This window comes from Pteronotus mesoamericanus, unplaced genomic scaffold (genome assembly GCF_021234165.1).
Source record: "Pteronotus mesoamericanus isolate MK-2021 breed Mesoamerican mustached bat unplaced genomic scaffold, CSHL_Meso_final contig_82, whole genome shotgun sequence".
In the NCBI taxonomy this organism is placed as follows: Eukaryota; Metazoa; Chordata; class Mammalia; order Chiroptera; family Mormoopidae; genus Pteronotus; species Pteronotus mesoamericanus.
In genome coordinates this window covers 17,981,205-17,994,901 of record NW_026555265.1, presented here as the reverse complement: position 1 = coordinate 17,994,901, position 13,697 = coordinate 17,981,205, and the positions used below count along the sequence as shown (strand labels likewise).

The window sequence follows — 13,697 nt, the reverse complement described above, 5'->3', positions numbered from 1 at the left end:
TTTTAACCTCTAAAACAGATGGGATTGGCCAGAAGTGTCTGGCATGTCAAACTGCTAATCACTGCTGCCCTTTGCACAAAATAACCCACTTAAGTTGAGGCATGGTTGCACTGTAACCGACATTAGTCTGTGGGAAACCCATTTAACTGTCACACACTCCTGCCATTCCTGCTCTCCCTTAATTAAGCCTAAAGCCTTGTGCTTTGACCTTTTGTTCTAGCCTATTAACCCTATCTAGTACAAGTTCAATTATGCTAAACTAAAAAGTTTGCTGTAAAATATTAAATGCCAAGCTCAAAAAATTGTAAGGGACATCCTCCCAGCCCACAGTTCTATGCATCCTGTTACTCAATGCACGTGACAGTAAAACCTCACTTCGGAGTGATACTGATCTTAGAGTGTAGAGTGGAGAAGAAACAAATTACCATTCTAATCCAGCCCCCTTATTTTACAAACTGAAACCCAAAACATTAAATGACTTGTCCATTTCATGGCATCATAGGAGCCTCACTGAAGTCTATCACTCCAGCTCTAATCTTTTATTCTCCATGGTATCTCTGATTAATAGTTAAACTACTAATATTTTCACCACAAATTATTACATTTCACCATCCTCTAGACTACACTACACAAATAGGCCTAAGCAAAATAAATGGGCACATCAACAGAGTTTAGAAATAAATTTTTCTTTTCCTCACCACATCAAAACTTTCTAGCCTCTCCTTTTTCTTCTTAAAAGTAGCAATGATCATTGAGAACTGCTAAATCTGCAACACTCACAAAACAATATGCATGAATATAATTTTTTTCTTTCCTGGTACTTCATTTAAGTATTCAATAGGAAAAATGACTTAAGATGCAGAGAGCAATTGGAACTGACTACTTATCCCCAATGGACAAATTCATAGGTGGTTATCTTTAAAAATAATCTCTGTATACCTATATGTATATGTATTGCTGTTTATATTTACCAGAATTCTAAAAAATAAAAACAAAAACAAAACTTTAAAATTCACTGTAATATAAAATCAAATATAGTCTAAACTGTAACAACAAGCTATCATCACAGGGGTATTTTTGTTTTAGTATACAGTGATATATGCTATTGCTCCTTCCATTTACTTTATATAACTGGAAAAAATTTTACTACTCTCACTCTGACATATAAAAACAACTCAAAGGTCAATAACAAAACAAAATTTGGATTTCTATTTATAACTTATGTAAGGAAATGCATTTTAATTTTAGATTTTCGAAAGATTTGAAGTCAGATTTTAATTTAATGTTTTTATTAGCTACCCAGAGGCCCATTTTTGCCTATTTTCAATATTAACAAATACTGTCATTTTTGCCCTTAGCAACCTGGAACCTTACAGATTAATGCCATTAGTAAATGGAACAAGTAATAGTTTTCAAAAACAAGATCATTCAGAGTTGTTTTTAAATGATGAATAATTTCAATGACAGAATTGACTACTTTTTAAGAGGTAAAAGAGAATATGGTACAAGAGTTTAAAACTCAAAATGCATGATGTGTTCATGCTATTAGAGCAATACCTTCAGAGGAAAGCATCTCTTGGAGGATATACACAAAGATGTATAAAATGTAAAACAGATGGATGAGTTGTCCAAACTACAACAAGCACTTGTTGCAGTAAATTAATGATTTATAGTCTCATTCGCCTTTTTTAGTGCATTGGCCAAAAACATTAATTTAAATGAGACATCATGCCTTAGTTACAAAAGACAGTTCATGAAAACAGAAATTAAGTTTGGGTCGCTGTTGAGGAATCCAACAGTGAAAAATTCATGCTAATGTATAGAGCTGATGCACTCTATAATATTGACTGGCAAAGAAATGAAAGGGAAAGGCTGTTCACTCTGGATAAGCACTGATGAAAGCACAAAGTACAATATACCACATAAATAGTAAATGTGCTAATTTTTTCCCCCTTTAATTTGGACAACAGTCTATTAGTCTGCATATCTTCTTTTGCTACGATTTATAAGCATGTAAATAGATCAGAAAATATATGAGCCATGAGAAGCGATGATTTTTCTGTTTACAAAAGACATCCACTTCCACACATGCATAAAATTAAGTTTAGTAAAAAACTTTGTCTTCGCAAAGCAAGAAACTGGGTTAAAGTTATTTTAAGAGCATTTGTTAAATCTCAGTGCAAATCTATAAATCTCAGCAAATCTGTAACTTATGGGTTTGAATTAAGTCATTTTTGGTATCCTCTAACTTTTAAGATTATTGAATGCCCACATTAACTCAAGACATGATATATGAGAGGTCTCCTTCTTCCCATCCAGTCAAATCCAATGCCATTAAAGGTGTCAGGCTGGAGGAGTCTCTGACTATTGAAAGTGACCAAGGAACCTGCCTGTAAGGCTCTAAAAATATTTTGTTTAATTTCCTTAAAAAAATTTAAATGTTGCTACCAAAGATTCTGCTGAACATGTTTTCTAATACATTGTAAATTGAGTATTTTTAAAGAAACTTAGCATTATGAAACAACTTCAAGTGCCAAGTAATTATAATGTCACCAACAGTTTCAGTTTTACCTTCAAATTAATATGCCTGGAAAAACAGATGATAAATTTTAAGGAAGAAATATTATTCCTTTTAGAAGTCCTAATTTAAATAGACTAAAATAAAATGTAGAACAGCAGCTATTATGAGCAAGTTATACATAATAATTAAGTATAAATACATAAAGGCTCCATTCCTGAACCCCCTCCACAAAGCCAGATTTTACCGAGAGTTATTATTGCTACACTGCAGTTCAACAAATGTTTCTAACAGCCTTCTACATGCCAGGCACTGACAATACACTGATGAATATGCTGCTATTCATGAAGCTTACCCTCTACTGAGGAAGACAGACATTAGACTAAACAAGTGTGACTATTACAATGAGGGATATGGAGAACCATGAGAGACAAATCTGATCTTGTTGGAGGCCTGGGGACTGCGGTGAGCATTATACTCTCTTTCCCACTGTCCAGTGAGGGACAATATTCCTTTCCAACTTGCTTCACCAAGGTCAGGAATGTGGTCAGTCTGTGGCCCACAGTATCAGCAATGGCCCACACAGTGCCCTCTCATCTTGGTATCTTTTTACAGGAGAATAAGGGAATGGGGCCCATAATCTTTGCCTTATGTTCCCAAATAAACCAACACACCCAACCACCTCTACTAATGGTTTTAGGACATTACTCTTCAGTAATAAGTAGAACTGACTATGAGTGTTCTGATCACACTAGCTGACGAAAGGTAGCTGCTTGGCTCTGTTAACCTCCAGAAAGAAGTTCCCTCACTGGATTTTTAAATAGAACTATAAATGTATGTAACATGCAGAAACAAAGCTGACAGAACAGATGCGTACCTGTACTATAAAATTTCTTTTTAAATTCTAGCCTAGAAAATACATTCCATGTACCAGACTATCAAATGAATTATAAGGCTGCCCTGAAGGCCATATTTTAGTAGCACAAAAAGAAAACAGGATACAAAAACAAGGGTGATGTTATCGGCCTTTTCTCACCCTCCTTCTCAAGAAGATCCAGTCCCTCTGGTTATCATAGACCCTCCCTTGGTGTTCACCTGGACTTTACTGCTGGATCCGTTACCAAAAGTTAACCACTCCTCATCACCGGATACACAAGCTCCTCTTTATGAGACCGATTTAGCAAAAAATAAACAAGTAAAAAAGTGTGAAATAAATCTAGACTTGGTTTCTTATCCCGGATTTACTCAACTGCTAGCTGTGAGAGTTTAATTTAAATTCTTAGAGGCTTAATTTCTTCCTGTGTAAAATGTAGACAATAAATGTTTTAGAAATTTTAAATTACCAATAATGACCAAAATGTCGTAAGATAAGAATCATGTACCTCATTGTATTACAAGGATACCTTTTTTTTAAAAGGACAATTTTTTTTTTTTAAAGCTGTGGGAGTTAGGGGGTAGGTGAAAATCTGAGATGGAAAAACAGGGGAAAAAGAAAACCAAAATAAAGAAAAAAAGACCAAGGGAAAAAAGGTATATTTGAGCTAAATGGTACCATTTATCACTATTTGCTTTACAGTCAACACCAACTACCTATCTTATGTACTTTTCCGTTATGCAAGATACCTCTATAGACTGACTAGTTTGAAAATGGGGAAGTAGAACAAGGTACCTCTAAAAGGGTGTGCTTAAACCCAGAGCATCCATATCAAATTCCTTTGCAACCTAAAAACCTAAGGGTTCTATGAATTACTTAAATTTATGAAAGCCTAGCAAAAAATAAATATCAATTTATAAAAATAAAAATAATCAAAGTTAAAATAAAAACAGAGGAAAACATGACAGTGGTCAGCTGAATCATGGATTATGAGAATAGGTAAGAGCAGCATTTCACTAACAAAGTGAACAATGCGCTCTTTGCTTAACTTTTGCCTCAGTAAGGCCAAACATCTGGATATTGGGAAAGAACCAGATGATGAATAAAAAACTTCCATCTTTAATCCTTGGCCTCAAACAGACTGTCTCCTTTAATTAAATTTTTTAAAAAGGCATGAATGGGGTAGTGAAATAATATAAATATATTTCTGAACTCTGGAAATGTGTGTGTGTGTGTGTGTATTTCTCCCTACCCCGCCCCCCACCATTCACTTAAACAGTTTCTCTCTAATTTGGCTAGATACAATGTATTAGTGTAATAAATTGTGGTAAAACATTCTGACGCAGCTTTTATACAAACACGTTTGTTTCCCCAACATTTACTTGGCAATTCAAAAATCCAAAGCTCATTAGAAAATATATATAAGAGCCTTATTACTCATCCTTGTTTCTCCAATATAGTTTCAATTTGACTATACCTTTTAGTTTAGAAGGAACCACTCACAGCTTGATTCTTTTGGGTTCAAAATTCCATAAATGTTAAATGAGGCAAGTAAAAAGAGGTGGAGAAGCTTGTAACTCCATTTCTCATGACCTCAACAATAAAACAACATGCCTGATGTATACTTTAAAAATATTATATGCTCCACACCTCCGCGTCTCAAAAATTTCTTTCCTCACTATGGTCTACTCCCAAAATGAAGCCACATACTCTTCATCTATTTCTGCTTTCTCTGATAAACTCACAAATGCGCTATCAATTTCCTCTTTGTATTGCAGTGCCTAGTTTAACAGTATAGCATAGTCTTAAAATAAAATTACTGTGGCTGAAGATAGGGCAATAAAAAAAATCATGTTAAGAACACCAATAGTCAAGAGGTTTAACTTTTCAACCAGGAAGAGTCATGGCTCTGAATTTGCTACAACCTCTCCTTGAAGTGGTCAAACATAATTAGCCTTCGGAATACCTGGATTAAGACAATGACAAGCTATTTTAATGAATTATATCAAGAAACATAGTTGCTTTCTCTGCCTCAAAGAACAATATTGTAATTCTGTAGTACATTTCACATGTGTTAGCATTTGGGAGGGAAAAGAAACTGCATAAACTGCTCTTGGTGACTACATTTCTCCAATAAGCACAGGGGGCAGGACATCAGCTCTCTGAGAACTAACATCAACTGCTGCAAAATCATATATTGGAAGTCATGTCCCTTCCCGGCGAGACTGGTCTGGGAATGCAGGCTGGGCAGACTGTATATGCTGCATGAGTTCTGTGACTACCAGATTGGGAACAGGGTTGTTTGATGACTTTCTAAAAATCGAAGACAGACTGATCTTCCCTTCAAAGGACAGTATATTTTCATAAAGAAGCTAATTGTTTTATCCATGAAATTAGCTTTGTGACCTCAGACAAGTTATTCAGGCATCTCTAAGACTAGGTTTCTTTATCTATAGAATAGAGAAAATGATACCTGTATGTCACTGGGGAACTGCCAGCACAAAACAAATGCCCCCAAACCCTCTTCCTTTCCCTGATGTTCCTCCCAATAAAAAAGACAAGGCAAAAGGCAAGTATGTAATTAAAAAACAACTTTCATATTTCAAGTTTTTATCCAATCATCTCTACTCTCTTTTTAAAAGGACAGGCTTGAAATCTTTACTGTTTATTGTCAACAAGAGCATATACTGATGTATAGAATCAGAATTTAGAAATCAAATGTAACTGCCTGTTACACAGATATTGCCCAGAGATAAAAAAAAAACATTGTACCTTCTATCTGTACCACACACTGCTTCAGTAGCAGAATCTAAGCTAGAAAAGTACATGTGGAATAACAAAACAAAAATAATACTCTTTCAAAATGTTTTTCAAGAATCAAACTTGAGCCTATGTGACCCATTGTACAAATATTCCCTTTAGGGGGAAAAAATGTAACTGTGATTAATTTATTTTGAGGATATTTCTATACCCTATTTGAGAGTGTTTCATATGTTTTCAAATACTTTTTCTTAATATTCTTAATATTCTCCAATTTCTTCTGTCCTCCTTCCTTCCCTTAATTTGTTTCTTTTCCACTGTATAAATCTACTACTCTACTGTAGACTGTTATAAATTCATAATTCAGAAGTAAAAAAAAATCTCTAAGACTGTGCTTTTGAAAAACCAGCTGTAATCCCTTAAACATTTCACAGCTCTTAATTTCTAGATAGACTCCCCAAGAGACAAGTTTGTTTTTTATTCTGAACTTCTAATTCTCAGACCTTCATTGTGTCCTGTTACATGTCAATCTCTTTTATCAAAATTGTCATTAAATCACCAAAACAATTACAATGTTATTCCCATTTTAAGGTTGAATATAAACACAATTTCCTTCCTAGCTTCCTATTGCAATGCTAAATTATCACCTTTTTTAATGCAGTAATATATTTAACATGTTCACATGTACAACATAGTATAAGCAAATTCAACAAGTAAAACCACACAACTACAAAAAACTACCTTACCCCCAGTGTGGCTTAACTTTTTATCTATCTAAAGATGATAACCTTAGTTGGCCCTGGCACCCTCACATAGCTGGTAAAGATAAAAGTAAAGCTCTGACCGGTGTCAGTCAATTGATGGGGCATCCTCCTGCGAACTGTAAAGTCACAGGTTTGATTCCTTGTTAGGGCGCATGCCTGGGTTGTGGGTTCAGTCCGAGAGGCAACCACTGATGTTTTTCTCTCACACGGATGTTTCTCTCCCTCTCTTTCTCCCTCCTTTCCCCTCTTTCTTAATTAAATAAATAAAATCTTTTTAAGAAAAGATGATGAAAGAAAAAATAATCAAATCACATTAGTAACAACAAAAGCTCCTAATTCCTTTTTTTCCAGAGCTGTTCTTAACACATTAGCTAATTATACATTTGAAAACAAGGAGTAGCCCTGATTATAATTTAACAGGTGACTAAAATATGACTTTCTTAGTTAGAAGTCCAAGGGTGAAAGACTCCTTTCCATCTAAGCTCTGAATAAACACCAACATCAGGTCAATGAGAGTTGTCCTGGTCTCAGTGATATCTTAAGTAGATGACTCAAATTCCCAGCAGGCTTCTAGTTTAAGATTTCTTGAGACACTGGGCTTAGTCACACAGTGACCTGGAATTTGAGGCAAATAAGGGTCTCCTCCTTCTATCCTTAAAGATATTTTTGCTAAATGACACTAAACTAAAGAGGCAGATGGATTTTAATTTAGAGCTTTATTCCCTGAGGTATACAAAGTTAAAAAATGTTCTGGTGAGACTGAATCATGCTAGCTTTGACTTTCAAACATAACTATCAACCCTGTCAGAGGAGCAACTCTATTTCAAACAAGGAAAGGAGGAAAAAAGGAAGGAAGGAGGAAAGGAAGGAGGATGGTTGGATGGATGATGGATGAATGGATATCACAAGCACCTTCCTAGCTGAAGCTTCAACATATTCTGGCATTCTTCTTGAATTTATTTTGCCCAAAATTAAATCAGACTAATTATAATTTCTTTAAAAGGTGATTATCTATAACATTATTTTCAAAAACAATCTACCTTAAAACAGATCATAGCCTTTTAAAAAAAAATCTTAATATAACTAAGTAAATGTAGTGGAATCTTTTTTCATAACTCAGAATGTCTTTTTTCTACATTTTTGAGATGCCGTCTTCTAAATTCTCCAAATCTGCTTCTCATTATACTATCCTCAAGTTCTAGGCTAAATGCTATCCCTACCATGGTTCAAGGTATTAATTTTAACAAAATCCTAATACAATGGTAAAATTATCACACTAATATTTGCCTCATTCTTGTCCTTCTCAAGGTTTTATGACCTTAAAAAATTATGTTCCTAAAATGCCACAAGTTTTGTAGTGCTTCACTTGTAATATCTGCAAAATAGTACAGGAATCCATTTGAATTTGCATAATACAGAGTATGTACTATGAGTGAGAAAAATTAGTATAAATTCCTATGTATCTCAATACCCATATTTATTCTGAAAAATTAAAACCACCCTTTCTGTAGTTATTTATATCAAGTTATTTTTATCAGATATCCTACAAAAGAGTTCTCCAGTTCACCACCTACACCTCAGCACTGTTTTCCATGTTCAATAAGACTCCTGGAAAACACCATATCTTAAAAGAATAATTTTTTTTAAAAAAGGTAATCTAACATTAATTCATTTTCTTCCAAACTATAACTCCTGGCTCTATTTTAGCAACCAATTTTGATCCTTTACCTTATGAATATCTAGGAGAAATTCAAAAACAAAGTATACAACGCACAAATGGGAAATCTGTCAGTTCTCCCCCTCAAACCACCACTGTTTATGTAATATTGCTGCCCTCATAAAAGGGAATCCATTACCATCAGCAATTCATCTCCCTGCTTCAGCATCAGAGGCAAACAGGATACAGAAACACAATCTCTCTCCTCCATTTACTTTTTGTTCATTGCAACTTCTGGACATAATCCTCAGTTCCATTCCACTAGCCTGCTTCATCATCGGGCACTCTTGATTTTTACCTTCTTTGGTCTTAGTGATCATCCTGGTGTTCTGTTTCTTTGATTACTGTGTTATCTAAATACTATAGAACAAGTTTCCTCATCCCCCCACCTCCCACAATCCTTTCAAAAAACTTCAACTTAAGGAAGTACAGCTTGAACAATTAAATTCACAGATTTAAACGCATTATCCTTGAAGCACCCCCCCCCCCATTCTGTTGAAATGTTCAATTTTTCAATAGTAATCAAAAGTTGTTCTTCATTAAAATATTTCTCCCATTGGAAGACAGGGGTACAAATGACTTTTTCAGAAGAGTAAATGTCTTTCCCCTAGTCTTCATCCATGTACCACTAAATCACTATTAAAACAAAACAAAACCCATGCTGACTCTGTATTAGCCATGTGAAGTGGCACACAGAAAAAGCACAAGAGTAAAGAATCTTCACCCCACCACAGCCAAGAATGGAAGTGACAAATAAAGACAGCAATTTTTATGGAAGAAAACATCCAAAGATGTACAAGCTATTTATTTTAGAAAAGGGGACAAGAGAGTGAGAGAGCAGTAAAAAAGAGAGAGGATTAGTGTAGACGGAAAAACTAGATAAAAACAGTAAAGGAAGAACTCCTTCTTCTCTACCAATCTAGACTTTAAAAACTAATCCTAAAGTTTGAAAAGCAAAACTGAACCTATCAAAATTTAAAGTAAACCATTTTTCTTGATAAAAATGAGATTTTTTTAAATTTATTTTGGGCAGAATTATCTTTTAACCTGATATACAAAACTATTATTGTTTTTAAGCTCCTTACAATCCTAAAGTTTTAAAATTAAAAACGTAATTCCTTTAACTTCATATATCCTAAGCCACTCTGGTTTAAAACTACTTCTATGCCAGCATCTTCTAGTACTAATTTGCAATGGAATCAGTACAATTAATAATAACCTTCTTTCCTCTAATCTTTCCAGAGAGCCAAGGATGACATCTCCTTACCTCCCTATTTTTTTCTATTAGATTGACATATTTTGCTTCATCTGTCACCTTCCATAAAACTCTGCCTTCAGATGAGTTAATTCATTTTTAGTTGTCCTCAATGTTCTAAAATAGTGAAGTCTGACAGAATTAATACAGTGTGCTAGTTCTCTCTGTTCAACTGGTATTTAATTAAAGATCTTGGAGGCCATCTTTTTCTCTGGTTAAAGCTTTTAAAAAAGGAACATTACTTCCTCCGTGGACAATATGATAAGCCCTGTGGTAACAAGGCCGCCTCCCTAAGGTCTCCCAAAAATTTAACAGATTGCTTTATTGTATATAAACTACCAGCAAGACAGATTACTTTACTTCATGTTGATTCTACTTTTCACATCTCTGAATCACAACTCTACTACAGTCTACATTCTCTTTTACCTCTGAATTTCCAGAATTTTTGAAAGTTTTAACACTCCCTTGTATTTTTATTTTGTAATTGCTTTTGTTTCACCTGGACCTCAAAAAGTCCTAATGAAATTTGGATTCTTAAAGATTCCTGAATCTCTGGTAACAATGCAGCAAGTCTTTTAAGCAATCAGAGCTACCTTGGAGCACTAACTGAAAATTCATTCCTGCTTTAAATTCTTCTGAATTAGTATCTTTTGGAGAACAGCCCACTCAACTTGATATGTCATAACTTTCCATTTTCAAGGTAGCACAAATAATTTAAATTGGCACTTGCTATTTATTACACAAATAATTGTTCTCTTGGATGGTCTTTTGTAAGCTAGCAGTTCTTAATCATTTTTAGGTCTATTAGAACCACAAGGGACATGTCAATTTAAGCAAACTTCAGGAGCAATAAATTAACAAACAGACTCTAGGTGGTGGTATAGGTTATTTTTTATCATGATGTTTTGCTCTTAAAACTGCAAGAGTCATAAGAGTCCTCAACTTCTTTTACAGACACTTCTTTATTGGCAACTTACCATATTTTGGGGTGTTTAAATTAGCAAAATCCAAATTGTGCAGAGCTTAGAGACACATGCAAGAAGTATCTAAATCAAGTCTTCCCGTAGGTGCTAAATCTGGTTTTCAAAGGCACTCTACAGAATTATTTGGGTAAATACATATTTATATGTGTATATATATATAAAATGTATTGATTGATTCCCCCCCTCCTCACACACCTACAGTACTTTCAGGGCTAAGTATGGTAAGAGGCCTTTCTCCACGAGAATGTGGGAAACAGACCTGCGTAAGGCAGAGTAAGGATCCTGCAGCGTGCAGGATAGTAGCTGTTCCTCTGACTGACCCTTTGTCTCCAAGAACTAATTCCAGACAGAGAAAAGTTACTATTGGTCATGAGGCCACTAGTCCCTGAACCAGTTAAACCCAATCCACATTACCAGATAGCTGGGCAAAAGCAGTGCAAGTTATTTCGAAGTTGAAAAACATTTCAACGTACTACAGGCAGAACGCACATTAGGTGCCAGGCAGTTGAAACACCTTTGTTTAAAAAGTCCACTTATTTCAGTGTCTCCTCAACAAAGGTAGAAAACTGGCGATTAAACATTGAATAATCACATCAGAAAGATCCCACCCATGTGCTAAATATGATTCACTAATAAGCAGGTTCAATGCAATACATAACTTTAAAGAATTACCAGCCCCTTGCTTCACAAACCACCCCCCTCCCGTAAGGTAAAGAGCATTCATCGTATACAACCCGATAACCATTTTTACTTGGACACCCATAGGCAGTCTCTCTTAGTCAAAATACAATTTTTTTTTTCCAAATAATCTCACATTTAATCATATACTTTACTGGACATAAATTTCAACTCAGTTCGACCAACTAAGAGAAAAGTCTTTGTAGCTGGGGACGTCTTAATTTTTTGTTCCAAAATAGAATGTCCTACTATAAAAATATTCTAAAAACTCAAAACTACTTATCATTCTGTACTTTTACTATCTTCTGGACTCAATTAGTCACTAATGAGATAGAAGGTAGAAACTCCTGTAATGCTTCAGAGATCAACATGTGTCACAGACTCCCAGCCTGGTCGCCTTTACGACACAGTTGATTCCTTTGTTCCTTCAGACTGAATACCAACTCTATGTTAAAATTTGGAAACTACTTTGGAACGGATGGGAGGATTTGTAGAATATTTCCAGGGACATCCTTCACAAAACAACATTCACTAGTAGTAAGGTGAACATAGATGCACGAGCAGAGAAAAGAAGCCTCCCGAAGCCTCCCAAAGCCTCCCAAAGCCTCCCAAAGCCTCCCAGGACTCACCCTGAAACGTGAGCCCGGTTTCTGGCTCTGGGGTAAAGTGATGGTTGCGGCCTCGGGTGCAAAGAGCCTCACCCTCGGGAAGGGAAGGACTAGTACCCACCGGTCGGGCCTGGGGGTTTGATGGGGTCCGGGAGTGCTGTCCCTTCTCCTACTCACTTTTCCCAGCCGGGAATCCGGCGAGCAGCGAGCACCGAGCAGGGAGGCACCCGAGCAAGAGGCGGGGAACTGCGCCCGGCGCCGCCCTGAGCGCCCTGGGCAGCAGGACCGGGAGCTGCGCGGTGAGAAGCACCCCGTACACGGGACCGAGGGGGCAGCTGAGCGGCACGCGACCCCGACCCGCTCGCCTGGCTCGCAGGGCACACGGTGGCCGTCCCTGACCCAGGATTGGCACGGACCGGCCGGTGAGCCCGGGGCCAACTCCACAACTTGCCAGCCCCGCTGCCGGGGCCCCGAGAGTTGCCGGGGAGATTCGGGGCCAGGAGGAGAGGCGGGATTTCCCCGGAAATGATTCCTCCCCACCGCTGAGCACACCCCGCCGTCTGCATTCGCTCCTGTCACGGCCACGCAGTCCTCGCCGCCCCGATGCCCCTGCGGCCCTGCCCGCCAACGCCAACGCCGCCGCGGGCCGTGCTCCCGGGCCGTTTCCGGCGGCGCCACCGGCTGCTCCTGAGCCCCCCGCCTGCGGCCGCACTCACCCGAGGCCGCCGCGGCTCCGAGCCTCGGGCTCCGTCAGGCTCACTCCACGAAGGCGCCCACCGCCCCGTCCTCCCCTGGCGCCCCGGCGAGCTCTTCCCTCCGACTGGCAGCACTGCCAAGCACAGCAGCAGACGCGAGGCCACGGGCGGGCGTGGGGCCGGGTCGTCCCTCCGCCTCGGCCGCCGCCGCCTCCTCCTCCGCCGCCGCCGCTGCCACCGCTGCCTCCCGAGTTCGGGGCTCTGCTGCAATGTCTGCGAGGCTGACTTTGAGCGCCTCGCTCGCCGCCCGCCCGCAGCCGCGCTCCTCCCTCCGCTGCCTCGGAGTCCTCCGCGGCCCAGTCCCTCCCCCTCGCCTCTCCACGCCATTCAGCTCTTCTGCCAAGTTTCTTAACCCTTTTTTTCCCCCTCCCTCCCATTGTCGCTGGGGCAGGAGGAAGCCACTCGGGTCCAGGCAGCTCGTGGGAGCTGAGGACACCCCTCTGTGTGTTGGTTTTCCCCTTGCCCGCCCTCCAGATGGCCTGGCGGGGCTGCAGGGCCCCAAGGCGGCAGGAGGACTGCTTCGGCCCGGGGTCGGGGGTGCCCCGAGCGCCAGAGCCGTCCTCCTGGGCTCCCGCCTCTGTCCAGCCGCGCCCCCCCCCCGCCCCCACCGCTGAAGGCACCTGGACAGCTCCTCCCTGGGGGCCAGGGCGTCGTTCTAGTTACACAGGCCAAGGGCTCGCGTTTAGAGCTCAGCCTGGGTGCCAGGACGCCCAGGGTCCCCGCCTGAGTGCTGACTTCCCCTCCTCCCATTTCTCCCCCGCAACCGTGTTCCCTTGGCTCCCTCA

General features: G+C 39.1%; 1 protein-coding gene across 3 annotated transcripts in view; it reads right to left on the bottom strand.

Moving 5' to 3' along the window:
- NRIP1 (nuclear receptor interacting protein 1) overlaps positions 1–13,061 on the bottom strand; it is a 91,605-nt gene extending 78,544 nt beyond the window's left edge. For 2 of the 3 annotated variants that reach the window (XM_054585223.1, XM_054585225.1), the window contains exon 1: positions 12,874–13,061. The gene's annotated coding sequence lies outside the window, so the exon portion shown is untranslated. Of the gene's footprint in view, positions 1–12,178; positions 12,451–12,873 lie in introns of those variants that run through there. The other variant, XM_054585224.1, reaches the window with a different exon arrangement.
- Positions 13,062–13,697: the final 636 nt, after the last annotated feature.